Below are 10,256 nucleotides of genomic sequence, written 5' to 3'. Positions count from 1 at the left end.
CAAGCTCCTAATATAAAAGTAACCAAGGGGTGCCAATGATGAAAGACTTTGTTGCCATGGTGTCATCTCATAAATCATCAATTATTGTCTGTTATTATGAATGTGACAGCCACATACTGTCATAAAAGGATTTGCATTCTGATCTAGTTTGAAATGTTTTTCCAGACATCATTTGCTTTGTAAAAGAAATTTTATGACAACCATAGAGCACTTAAGCTTGTTATGAAGTGTTCAAGCATTTTTTTTTTTGGACTTTGTGAGTTTGGCATTTTGGCATACCAACATCTTTTGAATTCTTGAGTTGTTTTCCTTAAAGCTCATAAATATATTTCTAAACATGGATACATAGCATAATAGACTAAATCCAACAGAAGCAGTGCAATTCTTTGGTTGCTATGACAACGTAAACTGATCAACTTCCTGTCACTGATTTAAAAGAGGCACTCTCCTGTGGCCATAAATACTAATTACAAACGTAAGTCATTTGCTAACATGTTCAGCTTACAGATTAAAGCAGTTCATGCCCAATTTATCATTTAACATGTCCACATTTCTAGTGTGGTACAGAATGAATAATAACTTCACTTGTTTATGAAATTTTCAACTTAATTTCATTAATTATTTTTGCAGTTGCTGTAACTTAACTTTGCTACTACAAGTTCAGTAAACTCAATGGATTTTCAAAGAGCAAAGAAAGATTTCTAAATGTAATTTCTGAATTAAAGTTGAAATATTTGCTTAAAACTCCTTCCTGTAAATGCATATTTTAAAGAAGGTGGTTATATTTTAAGTAAGAAAGTTGCAAAATTTTTAAGAATACATGAAAGAGTGTCTTGTCCCAAAATCTATTCATTTCAATTAAATGAAGAGCTAATATATTTGGTTAAAACCTGTAATAAATAATTTTATGAAGGTACCAGTTGATACTCTGAATAATAAATTTCACTTTTAAAAAAAAAGTAGTAGGTTCAGGAAAAATATTTAAAATATTTTTTTAAATATTAAAAGTAATATTAAAAATATTACCCTTCAGGCAATACAGTTATAGTAGTACTATATAATCTTCTTTTGAGAGAGAAAGAGTGCACAGGTGCATGCATGAGTGGTGGGCAAGGGGCAGAGATAGAGGGAAAGAAAAAAATCCCAAGCAAGTTCCACACTCAGCACAGAGCCCCAGACAAGGCTTAATCTCACAATCAACCCTGAGATCATGACTTGAGACAAAATCAAGTGTCAGATGCTTAACCAAATGAGCCGTCCAGGCACCCCCATAGTGCTATATAATCTAATATTAAGTACCCTATTCTCCACTCAAACACATATATTAAACAAGCCGTAAATTAAAATTTATGTTTCACCTTCTGAGAGGGAAGGAAACATGGTGAAGGAGAGAATGTCTAACCACCTCGGAATGTAAATAAGAGCAATGCTACAAATAGTTAAAGTGTCTTTGGAGAATTTCTACTTCTGACCAATACCTGTGAAAATTTAGGATACCAATATCCTATATAGTTTGTTTAAAAGTAAAACACTTCTATCTTCTAGCACCCATGAATTTCATGACAAAGCTTTGCTATATGTATCATCATAAGAAAGACCTCTAAAGTAATCTATATTCTCACTAATTCACAAACCTAGAATTTGATTTAAATATTTTTACAATTTCCAGAGCTAAATAAATTCTTTCTAAACTTCAAATAATCACTTAGCATTTCTAGAAAGGCTGACAATTTTTCAAAATCAAATATAATATTCATGCTCCAATTGATTCTCTGAAAAGAGAAGCTGATACCTAAAAAGTTTACTTCCAGGAATACCTAAAAAATGCATTGTTTTGTGAGGGATTAGGCAAAATGAATGATGTGAGATCCCTGTTCCTATCTGGGCAGTACTATCTTCACCAAAATATATTTCTTAATAGGGCCTGCCTTGCCACCCTCATCACAGCTCTACCCAATAACTACTACTAATCAATACAAATTATACACCCAAAGAAAGTAAAAAGTTATTAGGTGGTCTCCTGTGGTTGCAAAAGGAGTGACAAAACACTTCCAATTGCTCATAAACCCAGCAGCTGTATCCTCAAACTCTAGGGCTCCAAAGGCCTTCTGACAGCCTGTGCTCACAGGTGCTTCTCTTCTAGCACCAGCTCAGGGACTCTGCAGCAGGAATTTCACATCACCATAGTGTTGAGGTGAAAGCTCCAGTGCCCTTATTTAAAAAAATCTGGTCAGCTTGAAGTAATGAAAACTAATCTGAATGCAGCCAGTCATTGGCTGTGAGCACATGCTCAGCAAAACAAAGGCTGCATCACAATTTTTTGCATATATATAGGCACTTCAACTGTATGTTTCTGCCTGACAGACTGACAAAGTTTGAAAGAATGTTTATGATATTTTATAAATTGTTTCTTGAAATTAGGAGCCCCTAAATTGGAGTTTAACTTAGTTCTGAAAAACAAAGCAGTGATTTTTTGAAGCTGGAGAACTGGACAAATACAAACTAAGGAAAACACAATATGTTTTTATTGCAACCAAAAGTAAAATATGTATATACTATTTTTAAATGGGCTGCCTCATTTAATGTCCCAAATCCTTTCATGTAATGTTCAGTAGGTGCTTTACTACCAAATGTAAATCATGATCAAAAAAATAAAAACCACTTTATTCTTAATATGTTAGATATATCAATATGTGATTTAAGGAGTATTTGTAAAACCCTTACAGCATAAAGAATATAAAATCACTATTTTTGTTATTTAGGCTAATTTCATTTTAAAGCAACATAACTATACATATCTGCCAACCAAATGTATTACAGTAATATATTATTTGGCTATTACTAGCCATTAAACATGAAAATGTCTGGGGTGCCTGCATGGCTCAGTCAGTTAAGCATTCAACTCTTGGTTTCAGCTCAGGACATGATCTCAGGGTCCTGAGATAGAGCCCTGTGTCGTGCTCTGAGCTCAGTATGGAGTCAGCTTGTTCCTCTCCCTCTCTTCCTCCCCCTGCTCTCCCACTTTCTCCCTCTCTCTCTCTCTAGAATAAGTAAACAAAATCTTCTTAATTAATTAATTAAATGAAAATGTCCAAATCATTTGATTTTCATCAAATACAAATCAAATAATAATTATATTTTAATATTTAAATAAAAATAGTTTGTAGGGAGAATATTTTATAATGACATATCAGTTCAAAATGCCTTAAATTCTCCTACATGCAACAAATTAAAGCATGGCTGCTGTTATTAACAGCCTTCAGTATTTTATTTTTTTAACAGCTTTTACATATTTTTTAAAAATCTGAAACACTATATATCAGATGATCTAGCATTTTGTATTGTGGATTATGAATAATATGTCATTTACACAAACCAATTGATTGAGTTACATATTTTTTACATCTCAATTTTCTAATGGATTTATTTAAAAACAATGTTTTATGGCTAAATCATTTTATACTTGCCCCCTTTTGAACATTTGTATTAGTTAAAAAACAAATTCTGGATGATAATTTAAAGTAACAAACAGATCTTTGGAGTCCTAATATGCTGAGCCAAAAACTCTTTCAGCAAATGTATTCTTTGTATTGAAAACTTAGTGTTATCAAAAACACTCAGCAGGACTAGTCTTCAGGGCACTTCATATGTATCTATCTGCAGGACTTGCCATGGGACATAATTCCTTCAAGGACTACAAACCAAAGAATGGCCATTTTGGCGTAATAGTCCCATTTCTTAACATCATTTAGTAGCATTCATCAAGATGTATTACAAACCCTACCAATTTAGGAATAATGCATTGTTTTTTTAAATGCATTCATACTGGTTCTTAGAATCAACTCTGTTTTAGCAACTAGTTAGTTACACTGACAAATTTAAGATTAACGCTATACAATTTTAGAAAATGTCACCAGTATCTTTGTAAAATAATGATATGTTCCCCGTTGCATAATAATAGGTGGTTATCAGCCTTTCCTCTTTATCCTGTCTCAGTCATTTAGTTAAATCTACCCTGTACCCTCCAGAGAAATTCATGGTCTGTCACCCTACCCACTGGTGCCTAGATTTATGGATATTTTAGCAGTCCCTTCATTTTCCCATCACTAGGCAACTCTTCCAAGTTAAAAAAAAAAAGTAGACTTCACCTGAACATTCAGACAAGTATCCTACTACAAAGCCCATTTTCCTTCTATAATTCCACTTTCCTTTCATTTATATTAAAGAAACACACAGCCTGAGACCTAATGTATTTGTGCCTTCACGTTATTAAATGTAACATGCAGAACATTACACATTATTATTCCACACATGGCCAAGGAATTTTAGTATTCACAGGATTATGGTAATTAAGTCTTCCTTCACTTTGGGTGATGTGACACTTGCTTGACTATAATGTCAATCCACTTAAAGTCTGTGTAAACAACATTATCTTAGTCACTCTGCATTACATTTCCAAGAGTGAGCAAAATTACAAGGTCAGAGTGGACAAGAATGTAGGTAATCCCAAGGAAACTTCATGTAAATGACTTGCTCAAGGTTCACGCTGGGCTGTCAACAATAGCAAAAAGGAGTATTTACCATACTATATTATAGTATTATTATCTATACCATCCATGGCAAAACACATGGGTATTTTGGAGACAGAGGTAAAGATGAAAATGTCCATTATTTTGATGTTTTGTAGATAAAAGATACAGGTTGTTTGCCAAGGCTTTGTTTAGGCTAACAAAAGTGTAGTGCTCTGTTAAAAAAAAAACGAATATTACATAGAACAACTGAAAATTATTTTATAAATAAAGATCCAGGGCAGCCCAGGTGGCTCAGCGGTTTAGTGCCACCTTCAGCCCAGGGTGTGATCCTGGAGACCCAGGATCGAGTCCCACATCAGGCTCCCTGCATGGAACCTGCTTCTCCCTCTGCCTGTGTCTCTGCCTCTCTCTCTCTCTCTCTCTCTCTCTCTCTCTCTCTCTCTCTGTGTGTGTGTGTTTCTTATGAATAAATAAATAAAATCTTTTAAAAAATCCATTAACATCTCAAATATAAAGAACACTTTTTAGAAATACAAATGATAAAGGCGGAGGTAGGTGGGAAGATGGCGGAGGAGTAGGGTCTCCAAATCACCTGTCTCCACCAAACTACCTAGAAAACCTTCAAATTATCCTGAAAATCTATGAATTCGGCCTGAGATTTAAAGAGAGACCAGCTGGAATGCAACAGTGAGAAGAGTTCGCGCTTCTATCAAGGTAGGAAGACGGGGAAAAAGAAATAAAGGAACAAAGGCCTCCAAGGGGGAGGGGCCCACGAGGAGCCGGGCTGAGGCCGGGGCGAGTGTCCCCAGGACAGGAGAGCCCCGTCCCGGAGGAGCAGGAGCTGCACCGACCTTCCCGGGGGGAAAGGGGCTCGCGGGGAGGTGGAGCAGGACCCAGGAGGGCGAGGATGCCCTCGGGCTCCCGGGGACAGTAACAGCAACTGCGCGCCCAGGAGAGTGCGCCGAGCTCCCTAAGGGCTGCAGCGCGCACGGCGGGACCCAGCGGGACCCGGAGCAGCTCGGGGGGCTCGGGGGCGGCTCCGCGGAGGGGGCTGCGCGGCCCCGGGAGCAGCTCGGAGGGGCTCGGGCAGAGGAAGAGGCTCCGTGCGGAGGGGGCTGCGCGGTTCCAGGAGCAGCTCGGAGGGGCTCAGGCGGCAGCTCCGCGGAAGGGGGCTGTGCGGCCCGGGAGCGCGAATCCACCAGCGCAGGCTCCGGAGCACAGGGCGCCGGGACACAGCCCAGGATCCCGCCTCCCCCGGGACAGGCAGAGGCCGGGAGGGCCCAGGACAGCGAGGACGCTCCTGCCCCAGCTGAGCACATCAGCGGCCCCGCCCGGAGCCTCCAGGCCCTGCAGACGGGAGTTCCTGCCGGAGCTGAATCCAGGTTTCCAGAGCTGCCCCGCCACTGGGGCTGTTCCTCCTGCGGCCTCACGGGGCAAACAACCCCCACTGAGCCCTGCACCAGGCAGGGGCACAGCAGCTCCCCCAACTGCTAACACCTGAAAATCAGCACAACAGGCCCCTCCCCCAGAACACCAGCTAGACGGACAACTTCCAGGAGAAGCCAAGGGACTTAAAGTACGCAGAATCAGAAGATACTCCCCGGTGGTTCTTTTTTTGTTTGTTTTTGTTTTTGTTTTGTTTTGCTTTTTGATTTGTTTCCTTCCCCCACCCACTTTTTTTCTCCTTTCTTTTTCTTTCTCTTTTTCTTTCTTTTTTTTTTCGTTTTTTCTTTTTCTTCCCTTTTTTTTTTCTCTTTCTCTTTTCTTTCCTTCTTTCTCTCCTCTCTTTTTCTCTTTTTCCCAATACAACTTGCTTTTGGCCACTCTGCACTGAGCAAAATGACTAGAAGGAAAACCTCACCTCAAAAGAAAGAATCAGAAACAGTCCTCTCTCCCACAGAGTTACAAAATCTGGATTACAATTCAATGTCAGAAAGCCAATTCAGAAGCACTATTATACAGCTACTGGTGGCTCTAGAAAAAAGTATAAAGGACTCAAGAGACTTCATGACTGCAGAATTTAGAGCTAATCAGGCAGAAATTAAAAATCAATTGAATGAGATGCAATCCAAACTAGAAGTCCTAACGACGAGGGTTAACGAGGTGGAAGAACGAGTGAGTGACCTAGAAGACAAGTTGATAGCAAAGAGGGAAACTGAGGAAAAAAGAGACAAACAATTAAAAGACCATGAAGATAGATTAAGGGAAATAAACGACAGCCTGAGGAAGAAAAACCTACGTTTAATTGGGGTTCCTGAGGGCGCCGAAAGGGACAGAGGGCCAGAATATGTATTTGAACAAATTCTAGCTGAAAACTTTCCTAATCTGGGAAGGGAAACAGGCATTCAGATCCAGGAAATAGAGAGATCCCCCCCTAAAATCAATAAAAACCGTTCAACACCTCGACATTTAATTGTGAAGCTTGCAAATTCCAAAGATAAAGAGAAGATCCTTAAAGCAGCAAGAGACAAGAAATCCCTGACTTTTATGGGGAGGAGTATTAGGGTAACAGCAGACCTCTCCACAGAGACCTGGCAGGCCAGAAAGGGCTGGCAGGATATATTCAGGGTCCTAAATGAGAAGAACATGCAACCAAGAATACTTTATCCAGCAAGGCTCTCATTCAAAATGGAAGGAGAGATAAAGAGCTTCCAAGACAGGCAGCAACTAAAAGAATATGTGACCTCCAAACCAGCTCTGCAAGAAATTTTAAGGGGGACTCTTAAAATTCCCCTTTAAGAAGAAGTTCAGTGGAACATTCCACAAAAACAAAGACTGAATAGATATCATGATGACACTAAACTCATATCTCTCAATAGTAACTCTGAATGTGAACGGGCTTAATGACCCCATCAAAAGGCGCAGGGTTTCAGACTGGATAAAAAAACAGGACCCATCTATTTGCTGTCTACAAGAGACTCATTTTAGACAGAAGGACACCTACAGCCTGAAAATAAAAGGTTGGAGAACCATTTACCATTCGAATGGTCCTCAAAAGAAAGCAGGGGTAGCCATCCTTATATCAGATAAACTAAAATTTACCCCAAAGACTGTAGTGAGAGATGAAGAGGGACACTATATCATACTTAAAGGATCTATTCAACAAGAGGACCTAACAATCCTCAATATATATGCTCCGAATGTGGGAGCTGCCAAATATATAAATCAATTATTAACCAAAGTGAAGAAATACTTAGATAATAATACACTTATACTTGGTGACTTCAATCTAGCTCTTTCTATACTCGATAGGTCTTCTAAGCAAAACATCTCCAAAGAAACGAGAGCTTTAAATGATACACTGGACCAGATGGATTTCACAGATATCTACAGAACTTTACATCCAAACTCAACTGAATACACATTCTTCTCAAGCGCACATGGAACTTTCTCCAGAATAGACCACATATTGGGTCACAAATCGGGTCTGAACCGATACCAAAAGATTGGGATTGTCCCCTGCATATTCTCGGACCATAATGCCTTGAAATTAGAACTAAATCACAACAAGAAGTTTGGAAGGACCTCAAACACATGGAGGTTAAGGACCATCCTGCTAAAAGATAAAAGGGTCAACCAGGAAATTAAGGAAGAATTAAAAAGATTCATGGAAACTAATGAGAATGAAGATACAACTGTTCAAAATCTTTGGGATGCAGCAAAAGCAGTCCTAAGGGGGAAATACATCGCAATACAAGCATCCATTCAAAAACTGGAGAGAACTCAAATACAAAAGCTAACCTTACACATAAAGGAGCTAGAGAAAAAACAGCAAATAGATCCTACACCCAAGAGAAGAAGGGAGTTAATAAAGATTCGAGCAGAACTCAACGAAATCGAGACCAGAAGAACTGTGGAACAGATCAACAGAACCAGGAGTTGGTTCTTTGAAAGAATTAATAAGATAGATAAACCATTAGCCAGCCTTATTAAAAAGAAGAGAGAGAAGACTCAAATTAATAAAATCATGAATGAGAAAGGAGAGATCACTACCAACACCAAGGAAATACAAACGATTTTAAAAACATATTATGAACAGCTATACGCCAATAAATTAGGCAATCTGGAAGAAATGGACGCATTCCTGGAAAGCCACAAACTACCAAAACTGGAACAGAAAGAAATAGAAAACCTGAACAGGCCAATAACTAGGGAGGAAATTGAAGCAGTCATCAAAAACCTCCCAAGACACAAGAGTCCAGGGCCAGATGGCTTCCCAGGAGAATTTTATCAAACGTTTAAAGAAGAAATCATACCTATTCTCCTAAAGCTGTTTGGAAAGATAGAAAGAGATGGAGTACTTCCAAATTCGTTCTATGAAGCCAGCATCACCTTAATTCCAAAGCCAGACAAAGACCCCGCCAAAAAGGAGAATTACAGACCAATATCCCTGATGAACATGGATGCAAAAATTCTCAACAAGATACTGGCCAATAGGATCCAACAATACATTAAGAAAATTATTCACCATGACCAAGTAGGATTTATCCCTGGGACACAAGGCTGGTTCAACACCCGTAAAACAATCAATGTGATTCATCATATCAGCAAGAGAAAAACCAAGAACCATATGATCCTCTCATTGGATGCAGAGAAAGCATTTGACAAAATACAGCATCCATTCCTGATCAAAACTCTTCAGAGTGTAGGGATAGAGGGAACATTCCTCGACATCTTAAAAGCCATCTATGAAAAGCCCACAGCAAATATCATTCTCAATGGGGAAGCACTGGGAGCCTTTCCCCTAAGATCAGGAACAAGACAGGGATGTCCACTCTCACCACTGCTATTCAACATAGTACTGGAAGTCCTAGCCTCAGCAATCAGACAACAAAAAGACATTAAAGGCATTCAAATTGGCAAAGAAGAAGTCAAACTCTCCCTCTTCGCCGATGACATGATACTCTACATAGAAAACCCAAAAGTCTCCACCCCAAGATTGCTAGAACTCATACAGCAATTCGGTAGCGTGGCAGGATACAAAATCAATGCCCAGAAGTCAGTGGCATTTCTATACACTAACAATGAGACTGAAGAAAGAGAAATTAAGGAGTCAATCCCATTTACAATTGCACCCAAAAGCATAAGATACCTAGGAATAAACCTCACCAAAGATGTAAAGGATCTATACCCTCAAAACTATAGAACACTTCTGAAAGAAATTGAGGAAGACACAAAGAGATGGAAAAATATTCCATGCTCATGGATTGGCAGAATTAATATTGTGAAAATGTCAATGTTACCCAGGGCAATATACACGTTCAATGCAATCCCTATCAAAATACCATGGACTTTCTTCAGAGAGTTAGAACAAATTATTTTAAGATTTGTGTGGAATCAGAAAAGACCCCGAATAGCCAGGGGAATTTTAAAAAAGAAAACCATATCTGGGGGCATCACAATGCCAGATTTCAGGTTGTACTACAAAGCTGTGGTCATCAAGACAGTGTGGTACTGGCACAAAAACAGACACATAGATCAGTGGAACAGAATAGAGAATCCAGAAGTGGACCCTGAACTTTATGGGCAACTAATATTCGATAAAGGAGGAAAGACTATCCATTGGAAGAAAGACAGTCTCTTCAATAAATGGTGCTGGGAAAATTGGACATCCACATGCAGAAGAATGAAACTAGACCACTCTCTTTCACCATACACAAAGATAAACTCAAAATGGATGAAAGATCTAAATGTGAGACAAGATTCCATCAAAATCCTAGAGAA

The 10,256-nt window shown here is 39.1% G+C and overlaps 1 protein-coding gene across 1 annotated transcript in view; it reads left to right on the top strand.

Annotated features, from left to right (window-relative positions):
* The first annotated feature begins 275 nt into the window (after positions 1-275).
* Positions 276-10,256, top strand: part of LOC111094784 (protein C-ets-1-like) — a 79,277-nt gene continuing 69,296 nt past the window's right edge. Inside the window, 1 exon segment of the mRNA XM_038587822.1 lies at positions 276-475. The gene's annotated coding sequence lies outside the window, so the exon portion shown is untranslated.

Source organism: Canis lupus, chromosome X (genome assembly GCF_011100685.1).
Source record: "Canis lupus familiaris isolate Mischka breed German Shepherd chromosome X, alternate assembly UU_Cfam_GSD_1.0, whole genome shotgun sequence".
Classification (NCBI taxonomy): domain Eukaryota; kingdom Metazoa; phylum Chordata; class Mammalia; order Carnivora; family Canidae; genus Canis; species Canis lupus.
The sequence above is the reverse complement of the archived record's forward strand: the minus strand, read 5'-3'. Positions and strand labels throughout refer to the sequence as shown.